Genomic DNA, 14,329 nt, shown 5'->3' with positions numbered 1-14,329 from the left:
AATTGTTCTTTATTTCAGTTAGTGTATTCTTCATTTCTGACTGGATCTTTTTTATGCTGTTGAGATCCTCACTCAATTTCGTGAGCATCCTTATAACCAGTGTTTTGAACTCTTCATCTGACAGATTGCTTATTTCTATTTTGTGTAGTTCTTTTTCTGGATTTTTGATTTATTCTTTCATTTGGGCCATGTTTATTTGTCCTCTCATTTTGGCAGCCTCCTTGTGTTTATTTCTATGTATTAAGTGGAGCTGCTATGACTCCCTGTCTTGGTAGGGTGGCCTAATGTAGTAGTTGTCCTGTGTGGTCCAGTGGCGCATAAGATTATCAGCTGATTCTTCAAAAGAAGCTTTGCAGGCAAAAATGAATTGATAAGAAATATTCAAAGTCATGAAAAGCAGGGACTTATACCCAAGATTACTCTACCCAGCAAAAGTATCATTTAGAATCAAAGGGCAGATAAAATGCTTCCTAGATAAGAAAAAAAACTAAAGGAGCTCATCACCATGCCTTTATTATATGAAATGTTAAAGGGACTTATTTAAGAAAAAGAAGACGAAAACTGTGAATAAAGTGGCAAAAAATACACATCTATTAACAATTGAACCTAAAAAACAAACTAAGCAGACAAGAACAGAAACAGCATCATGGATACAGAGAGAATTTTGATGATTGCCATATGGGACAGGGGTGTAGGAGAAGCATGAAGGGGTGAGAGAATTATGAAGTACAAATAGGTAGTTGCAGAATAGCCATGGGGATGTAAAGTACAATATAGGAAATGGAGTAGCCAAAGAACTTAGGTGCATGACCCATGGACATGAACAATTGTGTGAGGATGGCCTTAGGAAATGGAGGGGTGCTGCATGGAGAGAGGCAAAGAGGTAAAAATTGGGAGAACTGTAATAGCAAAATCAATAAACATAATTAAAAGATAAAAAATAAAAAATACATAATCTTACTAAAACATTCACACAATTGCTGCTTGATTTTGCCACTTAGAAAATTATCACAGACATCTTTCCTTGTCAATTATTTATAGGTAAATAATGGTATATATACAATAGAATGTGCTATAATTTATTAAACTAGTTACCTATTGATGAATTTAGGTTACCTCTAGTGTCTTGCTGCAATAAATCTACTAGTACTTTATAAATATTTTGCCCTCTTCTGCAAGTATTTCTATAGGATAGATTCTTAGTAGGGTGTATTAGTTTCCCAGGGATGCCATAAATAACAAAAAAATGGTGGTTTAAAACAAAATAAATTTATTCTCTCACAGGTCTTCCTTGTCCTTTCTTAGCTTCTCATGGCTCTGGGCAATCCTTGCTATTCCTTGGCTTATAGCTGCATCATTGCAATCTCTGCCTCTGTCTTCACATGGTCTTCTTCCCTCTGTGTGGGTATGTGTATTTCCAAATTTTCTTTATTTTATAAGGATGACGGCCATTAAATTTAGGCTGAAAAATTATATCTTATTTTAACTGTAGTCAGGTTAGTATGTCTTCTATGAATTGCTTGTTAATATCCCTTGCATAATTATGCTGTTTTTTAAATGACACTGAAGAAGGAAATTGAAGAATATATAAATAAGTGGAAGCACATACCATGCTCATAGATAGGAAGAATCAACATCATTAAAATGTTCATACCACTGAAAGAAATCTATACAATCAATGCAATTTCTATCAAGATACCAATGGTGTATTTCACAGAAATAGAATAAATATTTCAAAAATTTATATGGAATCACCAAGATCCTGAATAGCAACAGCATCCTGGAAAAAGAAGAAGAAAGTTGGAGGAATCATGCTACTTAATATCATATTACACTATAAGGCCATAATAATCAAAACAGAATGGTTTTATCATCAAAACAGAGACATAAAAATGGAACAGATTAGAGATCCCAGAAATAAACCCCTTCCTTTATAGTCAATTAATATTTCCCAGAGAAAGCAAGCACATACAATTGGCTAAAGTTAGTTTATTCAATAAGTGGTGCTGGAAAAGTTGAACAGACACAACAAAGAAATGAAACTAGATCATCTTTGTACACCACACACAAGAATTAATTCAAAATGGATTAAAGACTTAAATGTTAGACTCTAACCCATAAAAAGTCCTAGAAGAAAATGTAGGCAATAAAACTCAAACATTGCTTGTAACAATATTTTTTCTGTTATATACCCTCAGATAAGGGAGACAAACAAAAAATAAACAGATGGGGCTACAGCAAAGTAAAAATTTATTGGTTAGTATATTTTTTTAGGATTCAATTATTGATAATTCTGAATTTGTTATCTTTTTAATGTTCATGGTTTTGATCTTCTTCTTTTTCTTAAGTACCAGTAAGTCCTTTTTGACATTTCATGTAATAATGGCCTAGTGATGATGAACTCCTTTAGTTTCATGCAGGGCTTAAGAAGCATAATTGGTAGGTACAAAATGGACAAGGGGATGTCAATAATAATATAGGAAATGGAGAAGCCAAAGAACATATATGCATGTCCTATGGACATGAACTAACAGAGGATAGCTTGCAGAAAGTGGGGTACTGGGTAGAGGGAGGCAAAGCGGGTAGAACTGGGACAACTGTAATAGTATAATCAATAAAATATACTTAAAAAAACTAAAAAGTTTTTGCACAGCAAAGAAACCACCAACAAAGTAAAAAGACAATTTGCTGATTCGAATAGCAAATTTACTGTTACATCTGATAAGCTTTTAATATCCAAAATTTATTAAAAACTTGTAAAACTCAACACTGACCCCCCGCCCCCCAGACCATTCAACTTAAAATTGGGTGAAGGACCTGAATAAACACTTTTTCAAAGAGGACATACAGATGGCTCATAGACATATGAAAAGATGCTCAACATCACTGATCATCAAAAATGCAAATTAAAACCATAATGAGATATTATCTCACACCTGTCAGAATGGTTATCATCAACAAATCAACAAACAGTGAGTGCTGGGGAAGATGTGGAGAAAAGGGAACCTTCATGCAGTATTGATGAGAATGTAGATTGGTGCAGCCATTGTGGAAAGTAGTATGGAGTTACCTCAAAAAATTAAAAAGGAAACTGCCTTATGACCCAGAAATTCCAAATCTAGGCATTTATCTGAAGAAACCCAAAACACTAATTTGAAGGAATGTAGGCACCCCTATGTTCACTGCAGTGTTATTTACAATAGCCAAGGTTTGGAAGCAGCCCAAGTCTCCATCAGTAGACATAATAGAATACTACTTGGCCTTAAAAAACAAGAAAATTTTACTATTTGTGATAGCCAGGAAAAACTTGGAGAACATTATGCTAAGTGAAATAAGCCAGTCAGAGAAAGACAAATACAATATGATTTCACTCATATGTGGAACCTAATGAATAAACTAAACTAACAAGCAAAATAAAGACAGAAAAACTCATAGATAAAGAGCAAGCTGACAGCTTACCAGGTGGTTAGGAAGTGGAGAGATTGAGCAAAAAAGACAAAGGACTCATGGACATGGACAACAGTGTGGTGATTGCATGGGGGTGGTAAGTTGAGGTGGAAGAAGGGTTAAGAGTACCAATGGTAAGAAAAAAGTTAGAATAAAATAAAATTTAAAAAAATTACTATGTCCTTAACATACTGTACTTTTTATTTTTTTAATTTGTTTTTAGATTTTATTCATTTATTTTTAAAGAGAGAAAGGGAGGAAGAAAGAGAGGGAGAGAAATATCAATGTGTGGTTGCCTCTTGAGCACCACCTACTGGGAACTTGGCCAGCAATCCAGGCATGCATCTTGACTGGGAGTTGAACCAGTGACCCTTTGCTTCACAGGCCAACAGTGAATCCACTGAGCCAGACAAGCCAGGGCCTGTTATTTTTAAATTTGATCTTTTTATTGAAATATAATTCACAAACCATAAAAGCACAGAAGTTAAAATAGTACAATTCAGTGGTTTTTAGTATATTCGAGTTGTACAGTTATCATCATTAATTCCAGAACATTGTTATCACCCTCAAAAGAAACCCTATATCCATTATTAATTACTTCCCAGTTCTCCCTGCCCCTAACAACCAGTAATCTACTTTTTGTCTTTATGACTTTGCCTATTCTAGATGTTTTAAACAAATGAAATTATACGTTAAGTGACCTTTTGTGTTTGACTTCTTCATTTAGCATAATGTTTTCAAGTTTCATTCATATTGTAGCATGTATAAGCATTTCATGTTTCTTTATTGCCTAACAATATTCCATTGTATGAAAATATTACATCTTGGGCCCTGGCTGGTGTAGCTCAGTGGATTGAGCGCGGGCCTGCGAACCACACAATCGCGGTTCGATTCCCAGTCAGGGCACATGCCTGGGTTGCAGGCCAGTTCCCGGCAGGGGACTCACAAGAGGCAACTGTACATTGATCTTTCTCTCTCCTTCCTTTCCCCTCTAAAAATAAATAAATAAAATCTTAAAAAATATTTAAAAAAAAGAAAATATTACATCTTGGACTTCCGCCAAGATGGAGGCATAGGTGGAAACACTGTGCCTTCTCCCACAACCAAGTTTGGATACAGCAGAAGTTTCGGAGAACTAAGACACACCCAGAGACCAGAAAATCGAATTATACGGAAGTCCGACAGCTACAAACCGTTCAACAGGGACGGTAAGAGAGGCAGAGCCAGCAGTGGAGCAGGGTCGGGAAGGACAGACCTAGGAGAGCAGGCAGCCCGGACCTGGTCGGGGTGCGGGGCAGACTGACCAAGGTCGCACATTCGCGTGCAGTGAGACCGACCACGCAGGCCCCAGGGGGCGAACCCAGTGGTGGAGGGCTGACAGCGGTGGCACACTCACGTGCAGTGGAGCGGGGCGCGTGGCCCTGGTGACAGTGGTGGCTGTGGTGCTGGTGGGGGTCGCAGAGGCGGGCGCCGGAGGGAAGCCATTGTCCCTCTTTGACCCTGCCCCCACATACAACGTCAAAACCCAGCGACCGAGTTGCCCTGCTCTGGTGAATACCTAGGGCTCCGTTCCTGCTACTTAACAGGTACAAATAGCCCAAAAGATGGTGCAAGAACTCAAAGTCCCAGAGCCAATAACTCTAAGCGACCAACAGATTGCCAGCCTCTCAGAAGCCCAATTTAAAACACTATTTATCAGGATGCTCACAGAATTGGTAGAATACAGTCACAAATTAGAGGAACTTAGTCACAAATTAGAGGAACATATGAAGGCTAAACTAATTGAAATGAAGGGAGATGTCCAGGAAACCAATAGCGATGGAAAGGAAAATGGGACTCAAATCAAGGGAGTGGACCAGAAGGAAGAACGAAACATCCAACCAGAAAATAGTAAAGAAACAAGAATTCAAAAAAATGAGGAGAGGCTTAGGAACCTCCAGGACATCTTTAAACGTTCCAACATCCCAATTATAGGGGTACCAGAAGGGGGAAAGAAACAGCCATGAGTGGAAAATGTATTTGAACAAATAATAAAGGAGAACTTCCCCAGTCTGGCAAAGGAAATAGACTTCCAGGAAATCCAGGAAGCTCAGAGAGTCCCAAAGAAGTTGGACCCAAGAAGGAACACACCAAGGCACATCATAATTACATTAGCCAAGACTAAAATGAAGGAGAGAATCCTAGAAGCATCAAGGGATAAGGGGACAGTCACCTACAAAGGAGTACCCATCAGACTGTCAGCGAATTTCTCAAAAGAGACCTTACAGGCAAGAAGGGGCTGGAAAGAAGTATTCCAAGTCATGAAATCCAAAGACCTACAGCCAAGATTGCTTTATCCAGCAAAGCTTTCATTTAGAATGGAAGGACAGATAAAGTGCTTCTCAGACAAGGTCAAGTTCAAGGAGTTCATCATCAACAAGCCCTTATTATATGAAATGCTAAAGGAACTTATCTAAGAAAGAGATGATGAAAAATATCAACAGTGAAAGGACAGCAAACACACAGTTATTAACAACCACACCTAAATCAAAAGCAACCCAAGAGGACAGCTAGATCAGGAGTGGAATCATAGAAATGAAGAACACATGGAGGGTTAGAAACAGGGGAGTGGGAGGAGGAGAAGGGGGCAGAGGGCACAGAAAATAGCATAGATGGTAGGTAGAAAATAGATAGGGGGGAGGGCGAGAATAGTGGGGGAAATATAGAATCTAAAGAAGTTGAGACACGTGGTTATAAACTAAGGGGGGAGAAGGGTGGGGGAGGGAGTGTGCAGGTAGAGGGGAATGAAGGGGGGAATAGAACAACTGTAATGGTATAATCAATAAACTATATTAAAAAAAGAAAATATTACATCTTGTTTTAATCATTCATCACTAGATGGACATTTGTTTTGTTTCCACTATTTGGTTACTTTGAATAATATTGCTATGAATGTTCATGTACAGGATTTTGTATGAATATATGTTTTAAAATTGCCTTGAGTATATATGTGGGAATGGAATTTGGGTCATTTGTTAACTCTATGTTTAACTTTCTGAGGAATCACCAAACTGTTTTCCATAGTGGCTGCACCATTTACATTCTCACCAACAATGTATGAGGGTTCCAATTTCTCCACATCATTATAAAAAATTGTTATTGCCTTTTTAATTATTATTATCAAAGCCATCATAGGGGGTGTGAAGTCATATTTCATTGTGTTTTTGATTTGCATTTCCCTAATCATTGTTGATGTTGAACATTTTTGCATGTGCTTACTAGCCTTTTGTATATTCTTTTTAAAGTCTATTCAAATATTCCTCCCATTATTAAATTGGACTATCTTTATTTCAATGAGTTTTCTTTTAGAGTTATAATGTTTTATTTCTTTATGAGCATCATTTCTATGTCATGGCAGGTGTGGACCAGCTTCTGAAGTTTTATTTGTGCTTTCAATGGCAGAAAAATATGAATATTCCTTTAGTGAAGTTTTTCATCTGCATCACTTCCTCTGAGATACATTCATCCTCATGAAACATCCACTCTCCTCACTTAGTTCCTTTGGCTGCATATCCAGCACTCTTTCTTAAATGGAGGCAGCGTCAATTTCCCAGAGTCATCTACATCTTCTAGAACTCCATTTGCATACCATCCACATCCTGCAATTTTTTTGCACAGTTGTCTTGCACTACTGTGCAGGCCAGGACTATCTGTAATTCTTGGAATCTGATGCAAATTTCTCAGTAGCACCCTTAACCTGAGCTTGCAGTTTCACCAGATGCTTTAAGGTTAGTGAATTCATGCAGACTTCTGAAAGGGTACAACCAACCTCTACTGTCAATACAATGTTCTTTTTGTCTCCTTGTAATTACCATTTCCTTCAATGTAGCACTAAGATACTTTGGCCTGAATGGAAGTGAAACCGATTGGGATTTGTTTTTCATTACTGTCTTCAATCTAAAGTAGAAGAAAATGCTCCAATTCAACCATAAGCAGCTTTCTCTTCCTAGTGCAACTTACACTAAAACAACTTTACCTTATTTTTTTATATTCATTGGGCTTTTAAAATATGGTTTGTATTTAGTTTCATGTAGGCCTACGTCTCTCCTTGTCCTTTGCTTTACTATCACCATTTCCAAATCTAACCACATTCAATTTCACTTCCAGTGTTATCACTTTTTGCTTCCTTCCTACTGTCACCTTTGTTGACCAATTCCTTCTTTTGATTATCCATTTTTATAAAATGTCATACAGGTTTATCACTTATGAAATAAATTTTTGATTCCTGATAAAATAAAGTAGATAAATGTTTTATCAAGAAAAACACCCCACAATTTTACTCCTCCTCTGCATATTTTGAGTCATTTTCCAAGATCCAGGAATCCTTTTCTGACATCTCCAAGAACGTAATTCCTTGAGCTGAGTCTTTTTGGCTGAAATCTGGACAAAGTAAACAAAAAGGGGAAAAGAAGCAATATTGCTTAAAAATGTTGGAATCATTCTTTTGAGCCTTGCAAGCTTATTTCCTTCTTAATTTCCTCATTGTTTCAAAGGGTCTAGCAAAAAAAGTGTGTATTGAATTAAAATTCAACACCTTCTCCTATTAGACTCATTTATGCCTCTTTGGGGTCACATACCTATGCTTGACCATACCAACAGCTCCTACATTATCTCCACATTAGGAAACTCAGTATTCATCCTGCCACTCTGCTTTGCATTCTCAGGCTTGGCCTCACAAGAATAGTGATGGCACTGTATTTAACCACAGCAGGTAAAAAGAAAAGAACAAGCCAGTTACGGCAAAATCCCCTAACTATCCTTGGACAGAGCTCAATTAGTTTTAAGTGATTTTTGTATATGTTTTGAATACAAATACTTTCTTAGGTATATGATTCATAAATACCTTTTCCCATTTTATGGCTAGCTTTATTATTTTTATAATATTCTTTGATACAAAAACATTTTTATTTTGATTCTGGTCAAGATGGAAGTGTAGGTAGATACATTTTGCGTCCTCGCACAACCAAAATAAGGACAACAACTGATTTAAAAACAAACAAAAAAACCAACTAGAACTGCCAGAAAATTGTATGAAAGTCCAACAACCAAGGAGTTAAAGAAAAAACATTCATCCAGACTGATAGGAGGAGCAGAGATGGGCAGCTGGGACAGAGAGGACACGTAGAAGGAGGACCAAGAAGTTGTGGCAGTGGCTGGCTGATAGGGGCAGGCAAGGTGGTGGTTTGAGGACCATGCAATCTTACCTTTGCATGCAGATAAATGGGGAGGAACAACTGGCTAGCTCTACAGACTGCGCAACTCAGGGTTCTGGAGTGGAAAAAGAAATCTTCAAACCTCTGTCTATAAAAATCTTTGAGGGTTGTGGCAGTGGGAAAACCTGTCAGTCTCACGGGAGATTCTATTGGAAGGGCCCATGGGGTTCTAGAATGTACACAAGCCCACCCACTCAGAAATCAGCACCAATATTACAATATTGCTTGTGGGTAGTGGAAGAAGTGACTGAAAGTGGGGCCAGAGCTGAGCAAGTGGCATTGTTGGCTCTCTGAATGCTGCCCCACAGAGAGTGAAGTGAGTTGCCCCGATTTGGCAAATACTTAAGGCTCCACCCCTCACAATGTAAGAGGTGCGCTGATGTGGGGGTGACTTTTTCTGCAAGTCCCTCCCATCCACTGCGGATGAAGTAGTAAACAAGACTGAGACATGATCTGTTTGGGGAAGAGAGGTGGCCTATCCCTCAAGAGGGAAGGGCCATGAGCAGTGAACAGTTTCTCAGGGGAATAAGGCCTCAAGCCCCCTCCTCCAGGGGCTTTTATTGGGTTGTAATACATGCGAATACGGGGTGGCAAGGATCAAATAGTAGATAACATTTAAAAGAAATTTGAGGGCTTAGTCTGAGTCAGTGTCTGTCAGGGAAGGGGGTTTCAGAAACTTTGGGAGACATACTCATTCCCTGCTTGGACCCTTACCATATGAAGGAAAGCACTCTTAGCAGAGCAGATTTCACAGGTTTTTCAGGAATTCTTTGTGATGCCAGACTTTTCCCTAGGACACTCTCTAGCAAGGCAAGGAGCTGAACCACTCCCCATTAGGTATTCAGGCTTAAGAGGATTAGAGCCAGGAAGCACTTCTCCCAAAAGACATGGAGACTTGGGCTATATCATATAACCAGGGGGCAAGATTTCATCGCTCACTCTTTGTTGCAGCCCCCTGAGTCCTTCCATGATGGCCTCCCAAGTGGTCGAGTCTGGCTTAGGTTGCTCCCCGCTGTGAGAGTTACCCATCATGGACTTACAACCAAGCTTTGGGGGCAGGGAGGAAACTGAGGCAGAATTTGCTACCAGAGACAAGCTTTGTCTCCTGTGGTCCACATTCTGGAGGTCACTCGCTCATCCTTAGCCATGGAGGTAGTTATAATTCCTGAAACCAGGCAGAGTGGTCCACAACATACTGAGACAATGAAACATGGCCCAAATGAAAAAACATATAAACACCCCAGAAGAAGAACTAAGGAATGAAGAAATAGCCAATCTATCAGACGCAGAGTTCAAAACACTGGGAATCAGGCTGGATTGGGGGAAGATGGCAACAGAGTAGGACAGAGCAGATTTTACATCTCCCTACATATGGGAGAAAAACCTGTCCTATCTATGGAGGAACAGAGCAAACAGCCAACAGAACCTCAGCATATATGAAAATAAGATACCAGAAATTGTAGCGGACACTGAAAAAACAGATGGTAAGGAGATGGCTACAGGACGATAAGGTCCCAGAGACCAGCACGGAGACATGGGAAGCAGCAGCCTCGGACCCGTGCTCAGCCCCAGCTCTGGGGCTACCATGAACTCTTTGGGAGTTGTGGGCCTGCTGCAGGGTCCTTGAGAGAGAACCATATCATCTGTTCCCTCCCTTCTCGGCAAAGCAGGATTTGAGCAACACCAGAAGAAACCTGGTTGCTTGAAGTTGCAGAGAGGGGAATAAGGACAAAGAGGAAAACACACAGGGGCTGTGATCACCTGCAAAGTCTGTGGTCCCATGCATGAGAGAGTTGAGAATCGCAGTGTTGGGCTCTGACCCCTATAGTCACTGGTCTGGCTGGAGAATTGGGCTCTACTGAGCTGCAGGCTTGAGTAGGAGGAATTCCTCAAAAAGGAAAACTGGGAGCCCGGGCTGGTGTAGCTCAGTGGATTGAGCTCGGGCTTGCAAACCAGAGTATCGCGGTTCGATTCCCAGTCAGGGTACATGCCTGGGTTGCAGGCCAGTTCCCAGCAGGGGACTCATGAGAGGCAACCATACATTGATATTTCTCTCCCTCTCTCCTTCCCTTCCCCTCTAAGGATAAATAATTTTTTAAAAAATTTTAAAAAAAGTAAAACTGAGAGACTTCCAGCCAAGATGGAGGCGTAGGTGGAAACACTGTGTCTCCTCACACAGCCAAGTTTAAAGGCAATAAAGTTTTCGTAACAAAAACACAACCAAAATACAGAAAATTGAACCGTACAGTAGTCCAACGACAACCAACTTTTCAGCCAGACCAGTAAGAGGGGCAGAGCCAGAGGCTGGCAGAGTGGGGTCACATAAAAAAAATCAGCCAGACCGACCCAGTCCCGCAGGAAGTGATTGGCAGATCCAAGGCATGGGTGGCAACAGGCAGACCCAGTTAGGGCGCAAGATGGCTGGCTGACCATGGTCACACATTCACATGCAGATAAATCAGGTGAAGGAGGGAGCAGTGAGACAGACCACGCAGGCCCCAGCTGAGGGAAGCAGCAGATGGGAATGCCATTGCCCCTCTTTGACCCTGCCCCCACATACAGTGTCACAACCCAGCGATGGAGTTGCCCCACCCTGGTGAACACCTAGGGCTCTGCCCCTCAAATGTAACAGGCACAAAGAGACCAAAACATCATGGCTCAAGAAAAACTCAAAGCCCCAGAGCTAATAACTCTAAGCAACCGAGAAATAGCCAACCTATCACATGCACAGTTCAAAACACTGGTGATCAGGATGCTCACAGAACTGGTGGATTTTAGTCATACATTAGAGGAACAAAGGAAGGCTAAGCTAAGTGAAATGAAGGGAAATGCACAGGAAACTAATAGTGATGGAAAGGAAAATGGGACTCAAATCAAGGGAGTGGACCCGAAGGAAGAAAAAAATGACCAAACAGAAAAATATGAAGAAACAAGAATTCAAAAAATGAGGAGAGGCTTAAGAACCTCCAGGACATCTTTAAACATTCCAACATCCGAACATAGGGGTACCAGAAGGGGAAAAGGAAGAGCAACAAGTGGGAAACTTATTTGAACAAATAATAAAGAAGAACTTCCCCAATCTGGCAAAGGGAATAGAATTCCAGGAAATCCAGGAAGCTCAGAGAGTCCCAAAGAAGTTGGACCCAAGAAGAAACACACCAAGGCACATCATTATTACATTAGCCAAGATGAAAATGAAGGAGAGAATCCTAGAAGCAGCAAGAGATAAGGGGACAGTCACCTACAAAGGAGCTCCCATTAGACTGTCAGCGGATTTCTCAAAAGAGACCTTACAGGGAAGAAGGAGATGGAAAGGAGTATTCCAAGTCATGAAATCCAAAGACCTACAGCCAAGATTGCTTTATCCAGCAAAGCTTTCATTTAGAATGGAAGGACAGATAAAGTGCTTCTCAGATAAAGTCAAATTCAAGGAATTCATCATCACCAAGCCCTTATTATAAGAAATGTTAAAGGGACTTATCTAAGAAAAGGAAGATGAAAAATATGAAGAGTGAAAGGACAGCAAACTCACAGTTATTCACAACCACACCTAAAACAAAAGGAAACCAAGAGGACAGCTAGATCAGGAGCAAAACCATAGAAATGAAGAACACATGGAGGGTTAGCAACAGGGGAGTGGGAGGAGGAGAAGGGGGGAAGGTACAGAGAATAAGTACCATAGACAGTAGGTGGAAAATAGACAGGGGGCAGGACAAGAATAGTGTGGGAAATATAGAATCTAAAGAACTTGTGACATGTGAACATAAACCAAAGGGGGGGGGAATGGTGGGGGAGGTGTGTGCAAGGTGGAGGGGAATGAAGGGGGGAATAGGACAACTGTGATGGAATAATCAATAAAATATATTTTTTAAAAAAGTAAAACTGTTTGGGGGATTCTCCTGTGACAGACGCTTGGCCTACTCCCCACACAGCCAGGGGAAAGGTCCTGGGTTCCCCCATAGCATAGGGAAGGGTTCCTGCCCAAGCCCGCGGTACCAGGCAGCCTGGACCGGCACGCATGCCCCCACCCCAGCCCACGGCGATGACCCCTAGAGAAAGATTGCTCTGAAGACTAACTGGATCCCCTGTGTGGAGCGTTGGGAAGAGGCGCCAAACTAGCTCTTGGGAGAGTGCTGGAGAGACTCTCTGAGTACACATCAGGAAGGGAGAAGGGCCACACCAATCCCTCCTCAGCCTGCTTCAGACAGCAGGACCAGAAAACCGGTTTGGCCAATTTGAAACCAATAAAAGGTTTTTTGTTTTTTGTTTTTTTAAGTAATCTTTTAATATTTTAATTTTATTATTGTGTTATCTTTTAATACCTTCCCCCCTCTTTCCTTCTTTTTTGTTTTATTCCTTCTTTCTTTCTTTCTAAACTTATTTCTCCTCCCTCCCTTCTCCTGCTTTTTTTCTCCCACAAGTGAGACAAAAACCTTGAAATTGTGAAAAGACCACAATTGGACCCCAAAAGGGGGCATCCAAACAGCATACACACAGAGAGAAATTTCACTTTGCTATAGAAGAGAAATTACAAGTTACTGCATATTTATATTATTTTTATTATTCTTACATCATTTATTTTAATAGTATCTTTGTATTCCTCCTCTTTCTGTATTGTCTTCTTTGCCTTGGCTGGTTACATACATTGTATCATTTGACAGGTTTCCCCTGTTCTCTCTTTCACTCTATTGCTAATTGACTGTCCTTCACATCACTTGTTTTCCTGTAGCACACTACTCAAAGGTCTATACCACTTATTTATGTTATCCAGATTCTGTCATATGATTGTTGCTCTAATATTATTGTAAATGATAGCTGTTTCATACAATTGTAAATACTTCACATTACTCCTCCCAATCATAGCCCACTTCACAGTTTCCTGAACTCTATTACTGTAGTGGTTAACTCTATTCTCTCACACACTACACCTATTTGCTATCCTTTACTCTCACTTTACCTCAGAACCTGACATCCAATAACCTCACTGCTTTCTAAATCCAACTCACAATCCTTCCATCCCCAACAAGAGTCTTGTCTTCTGTCCATCCTATCTTAAAAGTGGCCAGTTGGGTTGAAGATCACGGTTAACACTATACATAGACAAAGGATCTCTTATATCTTCTCTACCAGCTGCTACTGTAAATATGATAGAATACTTTATTGCTGTCATAAATCATTTTGCCTTTCCCTCCAACTGATCACAAAAAAAGTAGGAGGAAGCAGTGAACAACAGGATACCCACTGGAAGAGGAAACACAACAACAAAGGAACCACCAACAGATAACAGCAGAAGAAGGTGAAGGGGAGAGTGGAAATCACACAAACCTCAACCCAAGAACTATCTGTAAATACAACTAAACAGTGGAGAAACTACCCAGGGCAAATAAATGAACAAGAGCAAAAGAGAATCTTCAAAACCTTATACACGTGGAAGTACCTTGAACACAATCTGCCCTCATCAGCAAAACAAATTACAACAGGTGAAGGAGAGGGGAACCATCAGTTAACCAGGTGGTGGGAGGACCCACAAAAGAAAGACCCCAAAACAACCAAAGCCCAAAGACAAACACAGAGCCAGATTAAAGGACAGCCCAAGACCAGTGAGCTTGGGAGATCAAGGAGATCACACA

This window comes from Sturnira hondurensis, unplaced genomic scaffold (assembly GCF_014824575.4).
Source record: "Sturnira hondurensis isolate 20B ecotype Veracruz unplaced genomic scaffold, ASM1482457v3 Scaffold0023226, whole genome shotgun sequence".
Lineage (NCBI taxonomy): Eukaryota > Metazoa > Chordata > Mammalia > Chiroptera > Phyllostomidae > Sturnira > Sturnira hondurensis.
Note: the sequence above shows the minus strand (reverse complement) of the source record.